A 16,062-nucleotide genomic window follows, 5' to 3' on the forward strand; every position below is an offset into this window, starting at 1 on the left:
GCAGCTACTACAGATGCCATTATTTTAACAAGCAAAAACAGGTCTTCCTCTCACAAAGATGAAAGTCAGAGTGAGGAAAGAAGGAGGGGTTTTCATCATTTGGGAAAATAAAAGTTCTAAACCAATGAACAGTGTTATTTACAGGTCACATGACCTGTTACGCTTACGTTACGCGTCCCGCTCCGCGCCCGGAGCGCTTCCGGTAAGCTGCGCTTTGCGCCTCGTTCGCGCACCGGAGCACTTCCAAGTGCGCGAACGCGGCGCGTCATAAGACGCATTACGCGGCAACGCGATACGTCGCACTTACGCGACGCGTCACGATGTTGTTCTCGAACGCGGCAGTTGTGCAAACGGTACGTTTTCCCGGTACGCGGACCGGGTCGCGGCATAAAAATGAGCTAACGGGAAGCTACCCGGTGCGCGGACCGGTAGCTAAACTAAAAAATATATATATATATACATAAAACAATTATATTAATTACATATAAAATATATTTTTCCTTTAAAAGAAGAATACATTTAACAGCTTTTAATATTTGCTATAAAAAACCATTGAAATTCACTGAAAAAAACATAGGTTATAGACCATATATAGTTAGGAATTAGCATTTACAAAACCTTGAAAATTCGCTAAAAAACCATAGGTTATAGACCATATATAGTTAGGAATTAGCATTTACAAAACCTTGAAAATTTACTGAAAAAACCATAGGTTATAGACCATATATAGTTAGGAATTAGCATTTATAAAACCTTATTTTACTCACACAAAACCATTGAAATTCGCATATATAGTTAGTTGCAATAACTATATATTTCGCGCACCCGCAATCCACTGCTGATGACGTCACATATTACATCATTCATGACATGGTCAGTGACATCACTGATGACATCACTGATGACATCTCAAATGACATCACTGATGACATCACTGATGACATCTTATTTGAAATGACTGATCACATCACTGATGACATCATTCATGTGAAAATACGATGAACTTCTTCAGACTCTAATATAACCTTACATACACTCAGTGTAAATATATATATATATATATATACACACATCACTGAAAAATCCATAGGTTTCAGGGACGTTATAGTTAGAAATTACCTGAAAAAAACCACAGGTTTCAAGTACGTTATAGTTAGTTGGACATTTTAGTCGTACAAAACCAGAGAAATTCGTCCATTATAGTTAGTTGAGGCAACTATAACTCACGCCCCCGCAATGCACCGCTGATCACAATTTATATCACTCATGACATGGTCAGTGACATCGCTCATGACATCACTGATGACATCTCAAATAACATCACTGATATATATATATAACTTCCCTGAAACCTGTGTTTTTTTCAGAGATAATATATATATATATATATTACCTACTGGCGATAGCCAGTAGGTATATATAGTTAGGATTTTTTCTCTATGGGATTTCTGAAAATTCTATGTCTAATAACTTTGGCGTTTGTCGACGGAATTGGCTGAAATTTCCAGGAAAATGGCATATTTTGTTTCTGAGCAGCCCCTGAAAATTTGGGGGGGTTTCGTCAAGCGGGGGCAGAGAAAACAGGGGGGTCCCAAAACGTGTTTTTAACATTGAGTTTTCCATAGGGCGGTTGGACTCACTTTTAGCTCGAACGGCTGAATGGATTTCCACAAAACTTGGCAAAATTGTAGGGACTGGTAGCCCGATGTGCCTTTGCTATGTCTCAAGATATATGCTCCAGTGGTTTTTACGAAAATTAACTTTGAAAAATATATATTGGGCTACATTGGGCTATATATATGTTGGAGCCCAATGTAGCCCAATGTAGCCCAATGTAGCCCAATGTAGCCCAAAGATGGCCACCAGAGAAAAAAGAGCCCAAATGTAGCCCAAATATCAGCCAGATGTAGCCCAACTATAGCCCAGTGACAGAATGTCCCAGAGTGTTCTAAAGAACAACTAGAGCGCTAACAGTCTTACTTATGACAAAAGTATGGCACACCTGAAGTCATCTTGATTGGAATAAAGTGTTAACACTTAAAACATTTAATTTGCAAAGGAACAAAATGAGGGGTTTCATTTTGCCATAGAGATGTTATATATATATATATATTCACTGAAAAAACCATAGGTTAGAGACCATATATAGTTAGGAATTAGCATTTAAAAAACCTCGAAAATTCACTGAAAAAACCATAGGTTATAGACCATATATAGTTAGGAATTAGCATTTAAAAAACCTTATTTTACTCACACAAAACCATTGAAATTCCATATATAGTTAGTTGCACTAACTATATATCGCGCACCCGCAATCCACTGCTGATGATGTCACATATTACATCATTCATGACATGGTCAGTGACATCACTGATGACATCACTGATGACATCTCAAATGACATCACTGATGACATCACTGATGACATCTCAAATGACATCACTGATAACATCTCAAATGACATCACTGATGACATCACTGATGACATCTCAAATGACATCACTGAGGACATCACTGATGACATCATCCAGGGACTGTGTGTTTCTGTAAAGTTTAAATATGTTTGATATATTGAAGAATGAGTGGATGTATAAGTGTCTGGATGAAGGATTTAGTAGGTGCGTGACTGACTGTATGAGTGAGTGAATAAATGTGTCGTACTAAATGCATGGGTTAGTGACTAAACTGTCTGAATGTGTGCATCAGTATGTCTGTTGTGATGTAAACTGCTGCATGTGTTGATCATTAGCTATACGAGAGGTTATATGTGTTATTGATTGGTTGCCCAAGTATTTGTATGGGAGATTGAGTTTGTGTGGGGGTGGCTGGGAGGTGTGTGACTCTGTGCATAGATGTGTGAGCAGTTGATTCACTAGGTGTATGAGTTCAAGAGTGCATGTGGAAACAGCTACATGGTCGGTTGACTGTGTGCATGAGTGTATTGATGAGTGAATGGATATCTCAATGCTACATGTCATAGTAAGTACATATGTAAAACACAGTACATGTGAGAGTTGGCATATATAAATAACTGTGCATGAGAGCCACTGAATGTGTGAGTGGCTGTATGGATCATTGTGAACTTGTATCAGGGATTGTATAAGAGAGTAAATATGTGTTAGTATATGTTTGAATAAGTAAGGTGTGTATAACTGTATAGTTGAGGAAATGGAGGTGAGATTGTTTCTTTGCATGACTGACTAGGTGTGTGAGTAACTCCATGGATCAGTGACAGTGTGTGAGTGTCTGTATACACTGAGTGTATCTAAGGTTATATTAGAGTCTGAAGAGGTTTATCGTATTAGCACAAGAATGATGTCAAATGAGATGTCATCAGTGATGTCATCAGTGATGTCATTTGAGATGTCATCAGTGATGTCATCAGTGATGTCACTGACCATGTCATGAATGATGTAATATGTGACATCATCAGCAGTGGATTGCGGGTGCGCGATATATAGTTAGTGCAACTAACTATATATGGAATTTCAATGGTTTTGTGTGAGTAAAATAAGGTTTTTTAAATGCTAATTCCTAACTATATATGGTCTATAACCTATGGTTTTTTCAGTGAATATATATATATATATATATATATATATATATATATATATATATATATATCTCAAAGCTCCAAATTGCCCAGAGGCGAGGGAGCACCCAATCAGCAGCGTAGTTGCTTTAATGCGGGTAAAGGACATCTCTGTACGCCAATGATTACAGCTCACTCGGATCTTCAGCCTAACGCGTTTCTGAGCCTGTGCTCGTCATCAGCAGCTCGTCGTGATTAAAAGCATGTGGACATATGGAGGGAACGCAGTGTCTTGTGGGACTAGTAGTACGTGTCTCTTCCCTTGATGGGTGTAATACAAAACCCGCGATGGGTGTCAGAGTGCAGAGTGGCCATTGATCCCTCCGCTGCTGCTTCACAAAGTAGGCACGGCAGATTCCGGGCCTGTGACCCCCTGTCCTCAGGGGGTGGTGCTCTCCTCCGCGGCTGGGCCGCCGCGGTAAATCTCAAAGCTCTAAATTGCCCACAGGCAAGGGAGCACCCAAGCAGCTGAGTAGTTGCTTTAATCCGGGTAAAGGACATCTCTGTACGCCGATGATTACAGCTCACTCGGATCTTCAGCCTGACGCGTTTTTGAGCCTGTGCTCGTCAACAGAGGCTCACCGTAATTAAAAGCATGTCGACACTCCCACTATTTAACCGCCCACAGATGGGCCACTCATATGGAGGGAACGCAGTGTCTTGTGGGACTAATAGTACGTGTCTCTTCCCTTGATGGGTGTAATACAAAACCCGCGATGGGTCTCAGAGTGCAGAGTGGCCAGTGATCCCTCCGCTGCTGCTTCACAAAGTAGGCACTGCTTGTACCGAAAATTGGGAAGCATTCGAACATCCCCCAGAGACTTCAAGCGTAAGTCTTTATTAAAAGGGTATGGCACTTTCCGCTACAGAATCCTTAAGCAGTCATGAGCCCACTGCCGTCGCGTTTCGAATAATCTTCTTCCAGGGCTTGTGGTCTGATGAATGATGCACCACTCGGTCACAGCCTTCCCCTTTATCACAGCTGTTTGCGCGCCCTTAATTGGCAGCTCTGGATGAGTGTTGCACAGTGTTTCATGGGAATAGTAGCGCCGAGGACTTTGAATGCGTGAATGTTCGCCTGTGAATTAAGACCCACCATTGGGCCCCTGTAGTGGTCGTTACCTCAATCCCAGGGAAATGCTCCATCATGGGGATAGCGTATAGTTCCCCCCATGGCCCCCTCGGGTTCCAGGGGTGTTGCATTCCTGGCGACGAGGCAGCCGCCTATTACATCCTGCTCCTGCTTGTACCGAAAATTGGGAAGCACTCGAACATCCCCCAGAGACTTCAAGCATCAGTCTTTATTAAAAGGGTATGGTACTTTCCGCTACAGAATCCTTAAGCAGTCATGAGCCCACTGCCGACGCGTTTCGAAAAATCTTCTTCCAGGGCTTGTGGTCTGATGAATGATGCACCGCTCGGTCACAGCCTTCCCCTTTATTACAGCTGATTGCGCGCCCTTAATTGGTAGCTCTGGATGAGTGCTGAGCAGTGTTTCATGGGAATAGTAATGCCGAGGACTTTGAATGCGTGAATGTTCTGCTGGCAATTAAGACCCACCATTGGGCCCCTGTAGCGGTCGTTACCTCAATCCCAGGGAAATGCTCCATCATGGGGATAGCGTATAGTTCCCCCACGGCCCCCTTGGGTTCCAGGGGTGTTGCATTCCAGGCGACGTGGCAGCCGCCTAGTACATCCTGCTCCTGCTTGTACCGAAAATTGGGAAGCACTCGAACATCCCCCAGAGACTTCAAGCATAAGTCTTTATTAAAAGAGTATGGCACTTTCCGCTACAGAATCCTTAAGTAGTCATGAGCCCACTGCAGATGCGTATATATATATATATATATTACCTACGGGCGGTTACCAGTAGGTAGTTATAGTTAGGACCTATTTTCCACAGGAAATCCACAACATTCTATTTGCAATAGCTTTAGCGCAGGTGGAAGAATCTTCGCAAATTTCTCCAAGAAAATGGCCTGCTCGGTTCCTGCTCGGTTCCGCTCCTTCCCTGAAAGTTTAGGGGTGATTCGTCAAGTGGGAGCGAAGAAAAAATCAGGCTCCCAAAACGTGTTTTCCCCATGCAATTTTCCATAGGGACCTTTAGCCAGGGCTACAGCCCGAACGGCTGAATTCACCTACACCAAATTTGGTAGAGAGGTAGAGTTTGGTTTGCAGATTGTGCTTTTTGTTGAATGGTGTAAATCCGTTCAGTAGTTTCTGAGAAAATTACAAGTAAAATCATAGCGATATCCAGAGACAGAATTCTACAGGCGTACGGAGATCCGTTCAATAACGAGCGCGAGCTGCATGCTGATTGGCTGTCAACTGTCTGTCAACACTCGAAACCAGAAAGTGTTGGCAGCCATCCTGTGCCTTGGTACAAGAAAATAGTAAAACAAAGTTGAGAAATAAGGAAAGGGGGCAGGGTAGAAACATTCTGACCGTATAGGCTTGCTCAGGGGGTCGTACATGGATGTTTAGGCTTTACTTTTTTTTTTTGTAAAGGAAAAATCGCGGGGTACGCGTACGGAAATCCATACAATTACGAGCACGAGCAGCATGCTGATTGGCTGTCAACACTCCAAACCAGAACAAAAAGGAAAATTAGAGTTTAGAATTATGTAGATGTGAGTAAATGAGCTGAAGCATTACAAGTCAAGGTAACTCTACGGTTTTACGTGTGCAGTGTGCCTGGTACATTTCACTTCTGTTATAGTGCCGCGTTCAAGTGGTGTCTATATGGAAGTGCCTACTGCGTTACTGACACAAAAGTGGCACAACGGGATTTCTAATGCATTGCAATGAAGGCTTTTTATATCTAGGCTTCTCTGCTTACTGTTGTATAGACACTGCGGCCAAACACTTCGGCCAGTGGAATTCACAACTTCTTTTGAGCAATTATTCTACACATCCAAGCAGACAGCAGTGTCTATAAATTTAAGAGAGAAAGAGAAATGATGTCACAGAGAGGGAGAGAGAGAAAGAGAGAGAAAAGAACATTAAAACTGTCTCGCGGAGTATGGAGTTGAGATTTTTTCTTGAAAAGTCAGACGTAGATTTAGAAGCTCCCTGCGTCACTTTCCCCGTTTTAAAAGTGACAGAAAAGTGGCGTAATAAGCTTGTAGATCTGTTTGTCAGACTGTTGTAACCTATCTGTTGTCACAGCTTGGAGGTAATTATACATTTTACACAGAGAAGCTGCTGTACACTATGCACTCTCTCCTTTCACAAATAAAGGTAACACTACGGTTTTACATGTGCAGTGTTCCTAGTACATTTCACTTCTGTTATAGTCCTGCTTTCAAGTGGTGTCTTTATGGAAGTGCCTACTGCGTTACTAACAGAAAAGTGGCACAATAGGATTGTAAATACGCCAACTTATTTCTAATGCATAGCAATGGAGGCATTGTATATGTAGGCTGCTGTGCTTACCTTGTATAAAAAGTGCGGCCACTGGATTTCACAACTTGAAATTAACTCTGCTTCTATACGTCAAAGTATATTCAATACATTGCAGACAATTCCGTTGCTGTTGCTCGATAGGCCGTGATTGCTTCTGAAGGATGTTTGGTGAAGGAAACAAAAGGACATTTTTATTAATCATCGTAAACTGAGTTGCGAAACTACTGTCAAAAGTGAATTTTAATATGGGTTCTTAATATTCCATACTTAGACTGTTGCAGCCCATTGAGTCGCAGAGTTTGGAGTTGAGAGTTTTTCTTGAAAAGTCAGACGCAGATTTACAAGCTCCCTGCCTCACTTTTCCTATGTTAAGAGTGACACAAAAGTAGCGCAATAAGCTTGTAAATCTGTTTGTCAAACTGTTGTAACCTATCTGTTGTCACTGCTTTGAGGTAATTATACATTTCTACACAGTAAAGCTGCTGCACACTTCCTAGTCTCCCCTTTCACAAATAATTTGTTGTTGTTTCCGAAACAAAATTCTTTGTCACCTAGTGGCATTTGGGTGATTGAAAGTTGGTGCTCTACGTGTGGAGAAGCCTTCACTGTAATCAAGACAGTTAACCACTTAAATTCAGATAAGGTTGTATACAGCAGAGTGGAGATAGTAGCGTCCAAAACTTTAAAAAAGAAAGAGAAACAATTAGAAAGAGTAAGAAAAAGAGAAAAAAAGGACATTAAAACATGGGAGACACACACGACAGGGGGGATACCTAGAGCCAGAGGCGCAACCACAGTCAAAATTTTTGGGTGGGGGCTTAAGTTCAAGCAAAAAGAAGAGTGGAGCTGCAGGGGCTGTAAGCGGGGGGGACATCAAAGCCTCATAAACAAGCACAATGTCTTTAAAAGACCTGTGACGTAATCGGGTGCGACTGTGTGTGGGCGCAGGAAGCTATCTCATCCTATCTGAAGCCCCGTTAGCCCAATGTGTGTTTTGCGCGCCTGCTGCATACTATAGATTCTCTCCTTTTACAGATAACTTGTTGTTGTTTCGGAAACAAGCTTCTTTGCTCACCTTGTGCTATTGCCGTTGTCCTTGTTACATTATCAATTGTGAAGTTGTACATCTAAAAGAAATAAAAAGAAAGATAGACGTTCATTGTCATATTTCTATGAACTGTTTGTACTGTGGATATATTCCGGACATTTCAGCGATTATAAAAACGTTACTGCTATTGGGAAAAAAATTAAACATGTCAATTAATACATTATATAGGAGTGCGTTCGTCTAAAATATTAAGTCTAATTTTTGTATGTAGTCAGTTACAACCCTTTGACTCCTTCCGATGCATACTCAAGTCTCACTGCTCACCTTTTGTGGAAACGACACCTTCTTCATGATGTAGTCACGATCTCCAACAAAGAAGTCTCATATAGGGTGCCAAGTCTTGATATCTCTATGGCTAACGACATACTCATGCTCCCATCATCATCATCTTCGCAGGTTCTTCACCCGCTCAGTGCTTCGGGCACAACTAACTCAGTGACCAAAGAGTAGTAGTGGGCCCCTTGTTCGGTGCTTTGGGAACAACTCTAAAATGGTGTACAACACGTGCGCTCCGTCTTTTTTATAGGTAGGATCACGTGTGTAGTGACAAATGTGCTGTATGGGTGTGGTGTGGGTGTATACCAGCCATGAGGGAGTGTGTGTGCCAATCTGACAACTAGAGCTGCAACTAAGAAATCACTACAATGGAAATGTGGGCCATATACTGTTGCTGTGTTTTCCTGGTAGCATAAGAGTGGCTTTCTTTTTTCTATGACGTTACGATAGAGTCACCATGTATGTAGCCTATTTTGTCACGCATTTTATTGTACAATGCGTCCAAAAAACTAGTTGCGGTAGGGTGCTTTTAAATTAAACTGTGTATTCTGCTTACGAGTTTGTTGAGTGTAGAAGTATATCTTTTTCAATTTTCTATTCTATCATAATTGTGCTGACTTTTCTGCTTCAGAGTGCAGTACTATATTATTTTATAAAATGTATAACTGTTGAAATCATGTTTGAAAGTAGAATGTAAGCATGTAAGCTGCTCTCTGTGACGAATAGCAATGGCGGCTCCCACAGGAAGTGGGGAGCCGGCTGGGACCGTGGAGGCCTTGGGGCTCTTCCCACGGTCCGCAACGTTAAATTTGAGCCCCGGGGGATGGGGTCCTCGTGGATTATAGAAAAGTAGTGATTTCTTTTTTATGGTAGATTTATCGTACGCGTACCAAGCACGTATGGACGACGTACAGTGCGAAGATTGGAAGCCGCCCCATAAGCATACCTAAGCAAGAAAAATAAAAATATTTTTTAGATATTTATGAAGTGTATGTGTTTATGTGTTGTGTGGCTCTAAAAAGAGCCCTTGCGTTTATTGGGAGATTTTAGTACCTACAATTAAGTACCGATGCAGAGACTTAAGTTTATGAGGAAGACTCTGTTCCCCTCATCTGTAAAATGTACACCAACTCTCCAATAGATGCCATGCATATTGAAACGCAGATTGTTGTTGTAAATGGACCCCATTCTATAGTCTCGGAGAAAAGCAGAAACAGATTTATTCACATGTTTCCTAGCTTTTTCAATCTGTTGACAATAGTGGTTGTACCAGTTCCATTTCTGCCTTTGGTATATATTAGAATAGGCAAAGGCAGTTTGGGGGAAAAGTGCCATCAATTCTCTAAAGGTGTCCTTAATAAGCATTTCCAGACCTACCCCTGTCAAAGTGCCTAGGTCATTGCTACCACAGTGCACAATTATGAGGTCAGGGTGTATGAGATGTGAAAAGGATTCAACCAATGGCATCAATTGGTGCCACTTTAATCCTCTCTGTCCAATCCATTTAATGTCTACATTTGGTAAACCTAGGTCTTTGTGAATTATTCTCTGTTGTGCGTACCTTTGGCTCCAGAAAATATAGCTGTGTCCCACAATCCACACTGTAAGCATCTTGAAGAGAGTTCTGGATGCACTCTGATGGTCTCCGTAAATGAAATGGCAGTTTGAAAAGTAAGATTTTTCTAAAATGGTGGACAACATGCAGTTTTGAAAAAAGAAAAGAAATGATTGTTTGTTTGAAGACATTCTACGTAAAACTAGGATGCATGTTTTTGTTTTTTAAAAGCCTTAATTTTTATTGGTTAAGAAAAGCTGATAGAAAAGAACGTTACATAAGATAAGCTGGTATATTCTCAAGTCAAGCATACTTGCTGTTTTAATTTGCAACAATTTACGATGACGTTTTCACCTGTGTGCTCAGTTAGGTGTTCCCTGAAGTGTTTCTATGGTAACTGGCAGATTGTGGAATGGGGGAAGGGTTGAAAGTTTTGTCAGTTGGAAAGGGAGCAAAAGTTCAAACAATATACCAGTGTGTTTCGTTTTGATTTAATGTGGGAATAAATGTGATTTTTTAATTTATTTGTATATGTGTGTAGATTGAGTGTGTAGATTGATTGGAAAAGTTTGCTATTTGCTATAGGACTTCCTGACTCCGTAGGACTGATTAGGGGGGTTTACAATGATCCCCAAGGTCAAAATCTTTGATGGCCTTTGTTGAGCCTTTGATGGCCCTGGGGAGCACCACCTCTGAGGGCCGGCTCCTGTAGTGTTACAGGGTGCCTATCCCTGGGACAATGTTGTTTGCTATGGTTGGGCGAGAGTTGTCTTTGAAGTAGGAAAGGAGATTGTTTTTCATCTGAGAGAGCAGTATGTAAGCTGGTTTCTCTGACAAAAAGCAATGCAGGCTCCCGAAGGACGCAGGGACCCGGATGGGACCGTGGGGGTTTTTTGGGGCTCCCCCCACGGTCTTGAACGTTATATTTGAGCCCCGTTGGATGGGGTCCCCAGGGATTGTAAAAAATTAGTGATGGATACTATTTTTTTTTCTGTATATTTAGTGTGCGCGTACCCTGCGAATTCTGAAAGTCGTTCCATAAGCGTACGTAAGCAAGAAAAAATCAATTAAAAATAAATATTTTACAGGTATCTATCAAGTTTATGTGTGTATATCTTGGCTGCTTGTAATGATACCTTTTGGCTTTATTGGTACTTATAAGAAAGTGCTTATGCATAGTCTAAATTTGTTGAGGAGCAGTGTTTTATGCAGGCTTGAAATTTTGACCTCTGTTGACAGTTGACTTTTGCATGATCTGTTGGGGGTAGGGTGGAAAGTTATGTCAGGTGGAAAGGTTTGGAATGTTAAACCAATAGAAATGTGTGTTTCGTTGTAAATTAATGTGTAAAGGATTTTAATTGGTTATTGATATGTATGTATGTGTAAAATGAGAGGGAAAATGTTTCATTTGGTGGTTCTGCTGGAAACACTGAACTAGAGAGATTCTGTATAAGAATATCTACTGTGTGAGAGGCATTCTTCTTAATCTACAACTCAATTTGAAAGGTGAGTTGATAAGTTGTATGGGAATGTATGCGGTGCATCTTTGTACATTAAGGAATAATGGGGCATATTATCAAGACAGGCGATAAAATTATCGCCGCTTTATCGGCAAAGAACTGCAGATAAAGCGGCGATAATTTTATCACCTGCCTTGATAATATGCCCTTATATTCGTCCGTTGTTAAACATTTTATAGTAGTAAATGTGTTTGCTATAATGCATGCTGTTATGTTTTTTTGTTTAATATCACATTGTGCGTCTGTATACATTAAGGGATTATGGGCCATATTATCAATAAAGGGCGATACATTATCGCCGCTTTTATCGGCATAGAAGCCCAGGTTAACACCATAACCTGGGCTTCTATGGCAATTCACAAGGACATATTATCAAGCCCATTATCGCTGCTTTATCGGCAGTTTCCTGCCGATAAAAGCGGCGATAATGTATCGCCGTTTCTTGATAATATGGCACTGACGGGCATATTTTCAAGGACCGGTGTTAAAATTATCGCCAGGAAACTGCCGCTAAAGCAGCGATAATGGGCTTGATAATACGCAGTTGTTAATTCCCATAGAGCCCATGTTCTGGGGTTAACATGGGCTTCTATGGGAATTAAAAAGGGCGTTTTATGAAGCCTCTTATCGCCGTTTTATAAGCATTTTCCTGCCGATAAAACTACGATAATTTTAACACCGGTCCATGATAATATGCCCTGTATTTGTCCCTTTTTCAATAATTTGTAGCCTCTGTTTTTATACTCCCCTATCTCTCCTCTTACTCCTTTCTCTCTCTTGGTACTACTGTCTTTTTCTTATATTGTCCTCTGTGCTCATATTGCCGTTCTTTGTCTTTATATTTTCTTGTCTCTCCTCTTATTCATTCTGTCTCCTCATTTTCTTCCCTCTCCCTTCATATTTTTTTTTTTCTTGATACTCCCTGTTCTGTCCTCTTTCTCGTTTCTCTCCCTCTGTATATAGTCTGGGCAGATTTACAAGCCCCTTGTGCATCTTTGTTGTTTTATTGTGTTAGTTTTTTTGATGTAGTAGTGGCAGAAATAATGTGAGTTGTAGTCATACTCTTTTCACTCTTTATAATCCTCTATCTGTTTATACTCCTTTTTACCTCAGACTGTACACCTCTGTTCTTGTTTACCCCTTTTTTCCTTTTGCTCCACTTTTCCTCACATTCTTTGTGCTTTCTTCTGGTACTGTTCTCTCTGTCCTTATACACACTGTCCTTTGCTAGTATTCCTTTTTTGTTCTTATAGTTGCGTATCTTTTCACATATTCCTTCTTTTTTTCTTTAGAGTCTTTCTCTCACTTCTTATAGTGCCCCCTTTGTCCTCTTACTCTCTTTTTTTCTTGTTATAGTCTTTCTTCTCTCCTCATATTTCCATCTTTCTCTTCATACTCTCCCTTACCTATTCATACTTTCCAGTTTATTCATGCTTCCTTTATTCTGTTATATTGCAGTGTCTGTTTATACTCCCCTTTTTCGTTATATTTTTCCTTGTTTAATACTCGTTCCTCTCTTGTTGTAAGTCCTTTTATTTTTATAGTCACACGTTTGTCCTCATAATCGAATATTTGATATATTTATTTTTGTAATGTTATATATATTTTTTATTATAGATTCTGTTTATCGATACTGAAAAAACTGTATGATGAATATTAAATTTCAAAAGCGGAAACAATGGAAGAAAGGTGTTTATTTGAAGAGAAGTCATCCACAAGATTTACATGAAGAACAATGTGTTAACAAAAATAAAAAAGTGCTGGTAAGAGAAGGAACAGTTTTCTGAGTAAAATATTAAAGAGTAAGAGTAGTGTGTGCAAAGTTAAAAATGGTGTTACTGTAGCTGCAATGAAAAAGAAAAAGAAGAATAAACAGAACAATCATGGAATCTTAACTGATGAAAAAATAGTGTACAATAAAAGGAGGAAAAACCAATTTATGGAAATTAGGAAAAAAGGTTTTATAATAGAGTTGTTTCAAATTTAATTAAAGAAATTAAGGGATGTAAAAAACCCAGCATTTGATAACAAGAAGAAAGGTATAGAAAATGTAGTTGAGAGAGCTTTTGAATTGAAAACAAAATTGTTTATTTTAATAATTAATAGAATTCAATCAATAGAAAAGCCAATCCATTTAATGAAGGCCAAAAGTAAGTGGAGAAGAGTAATTAACGGAAGTAATTTGTGTGAGTTTTTTTGGGTGAATGGAAACATAGTTCAAGTTCTGAGCCTTTTTTTAATGAAGAAGGTTATCTTCAGAGTAATGAGTTGTTGCATGCAGTGGACACTAGTGGTCGTGCTTATGAGGTTAGAAATGGTCGTCCTATTGAGAAAGAGAAACTTGTTCCTAGAAATGCAGAAGAGGTGTTAGCTGATGAAGTTTTAGGGAGACGTCCTATAGCTCCAGTGTACACTTGGAATTGTAGTAGTATTTGCAGTGTACGGCAAGAATCTATTGATTATTTACGCAATTTCGTATGTAACTATACTAAGAAAAGTGTTCAATAGAAGATTAAGATGTTGCTAGGACTAGACCCTTGCAGAGTGAGAGAAAATACTTGTTTGCAAGGTCATTCTCTCTCTTGTATTTCTAAAAAATTATGTCAAAGGGTTTTCCAGCATTTCAGGATGTTAGCAGAACATTATTCTGAAATGAGAAAATTAGTCAGAAGATTGTATTATGCAAAAAGTCCAGCTCTACTGTTAAAAAAGTTGAACAGTGCTCTTTTGCATGGATCTGTATCAAGTGTAAGGAACGTTTGTGATGAAATTGAGGTTAGTTGTTTTGGTCTTGAGGAAGACAGTGCAGAAATTGAGATATTAATAGAAGGAAATGTAGAAGAGAATGTACAACATTGTAGTCAAGAAAATTTTGAGCAAGAAATTACAACGTTTAAGGTGATTTCAGGTGAAAGGCCTAATTATTGTTGTGTGTGTTGTCGACAAAGTCATTATAAAAATCAGACCAGGACTGTTGATCTGTATTTAAAAAGTGAAAAGGAAAATAACAATGAGTGGAAGGATTTTGCAACTTATTTGTTGGTTGAGAATTGTTTTGATTTGGGATCTGATCAGCGTATTTGTCACTATTGTTATAACAAATTAGACGAGAACAAAATGCCTGCTAGAGCTGTGCATAATAATCTTGAGTTGGTAAATATTCCTTCTGAACTGATGGATTTAAATACCTATGAGTCTATTCTTATTCAATGTGTGCATACATTTCAGGCTATTGTTCGTATGGAGCCTAAGACAGGGAAATTGCCTCCTTCAGATTTACAGAGAGGATTAAAGGGAAGAGTTGTGTATTTGCCTTTAGATTTAAAGAAAAATATTTAAACAATCGGTGTAGACAATGTAGAGGATGAACCTTTAGTTATTCTTGTTAATGGCGTTCCTACTAAGAGTAAGAAAATCTGGCAAGAATTAGTGGATGTTAGGAAAGTGAAAAAGGCACAGTAGTATCTGGTAAAAATAATCAATATTACAGAAATGTGTATGTGAGAGAAGAAGAAATAACTGTAGAAGAAGATATTGACTTGCCATCTGGACAAATTGAAAAAGTGGATGTGTCCAGAACTGAAGAAATCTACGAACATTACAGTGTTCATCCACTGCATTCTAAAGAAGTGATGGGGAATACTATAGAGTTAGTCCAAATGAAAGAAGCAAAAGGAAGTCCCATTAGTGTATGAGAAAAAAGCTTGGAAGCTCATTGTTTCCCTCAATTGTTTCCCACAGGAAAAAGAGGACGATATGATGACCGACCTGTGCAGATTCCTGCATCTGAATACTGGACATCAAGATTATATGCAGAAGATGCAAGATTTCGACAATGTATTCCGTATTTGTTTCATCTTTTGTTTGAGAGTGATTTGTCTGGAGTTTCCTATGCAGTAAACCATATATTGAAAACAGGTGTGCATCTGCAAAATGTTTCGGCAAAGGAATTTATGGATAAAGTATTGCAGACAGATAATGTTTTGGAATCTCAGCTAATTAATCTCATGGCATGTCAGCGTGGTACTAATGAGTACTCTTACCGTCTTCATGGCAAACTGAAATGTATGCTAAGGAACTTAGGAACTCCTACATGGTTCCTTACTCTAAGCTGTGCTGAATATGCTTGGGATAATTTACTTCAATTTCTTCGAGAGACAAATCCAAATATACTAAATATCGAATACAAGACACCTGGAGAATTATGCTCTTTGGATCCAGTTAATGTATGCAGGTATTTCAATCATAAGTTTGAAGCTATGATGTCTTTTATCACCAATACAAAAAATCCTCCTCTTGGAGAGGTTCTGGACTTCTTTTGGAGAAAGGAGTATCAAGCAAGAGGTGCTCCTCACATACATATGCTGATATGGATCAAAGATGCTACAAAATTTGGAACAGACTCAGATGATACTGTGTTATCTTTTATTGAAGAATATGCTACATGTGATATACCCAAAAGTACACAAGATAAGGACTTAAGACAACAAGTCTTGCGATTCCAAAGCCATTGTTGTGGGAAATACTGTAATCGAAAGTACAAATCTAAGGACAAATTCTACACCAAATGCCGTTTTGGATTTCCATGTCCAGTAATATCAAAAGG

At 39.5% G+C, this 16,062-nt stretch overlaps 1 protein-coding gene across 1 annotated transcript in view; it reads right to left on the reverse strand.

The window, feature by feature from the left end:
* LOC144781948 (cytochrome P450 2G1-like) overlaps positions 1-16,062 on the reverse strand; it is a 528,779-nt gene that overhangs the window by 328,286 nt on the left and 184,431 nt on the right. The window lies entirely within an intron of this gene.

This window comes from Lissotriton helveticus, chromosome 9 (assembly GCF_964261635.1).
Source record: "Lissotriton helveticus chromosome 9, aLisHel1.1, whole genome shotgun sequence".
In the NCBI taxonomy this organism is placed as follows: Eukaryota; Metazoa; Chordata; class Amphibia; order Caudata; family Salamandridae; genus Lissotriton; species Lissotriton helveticus.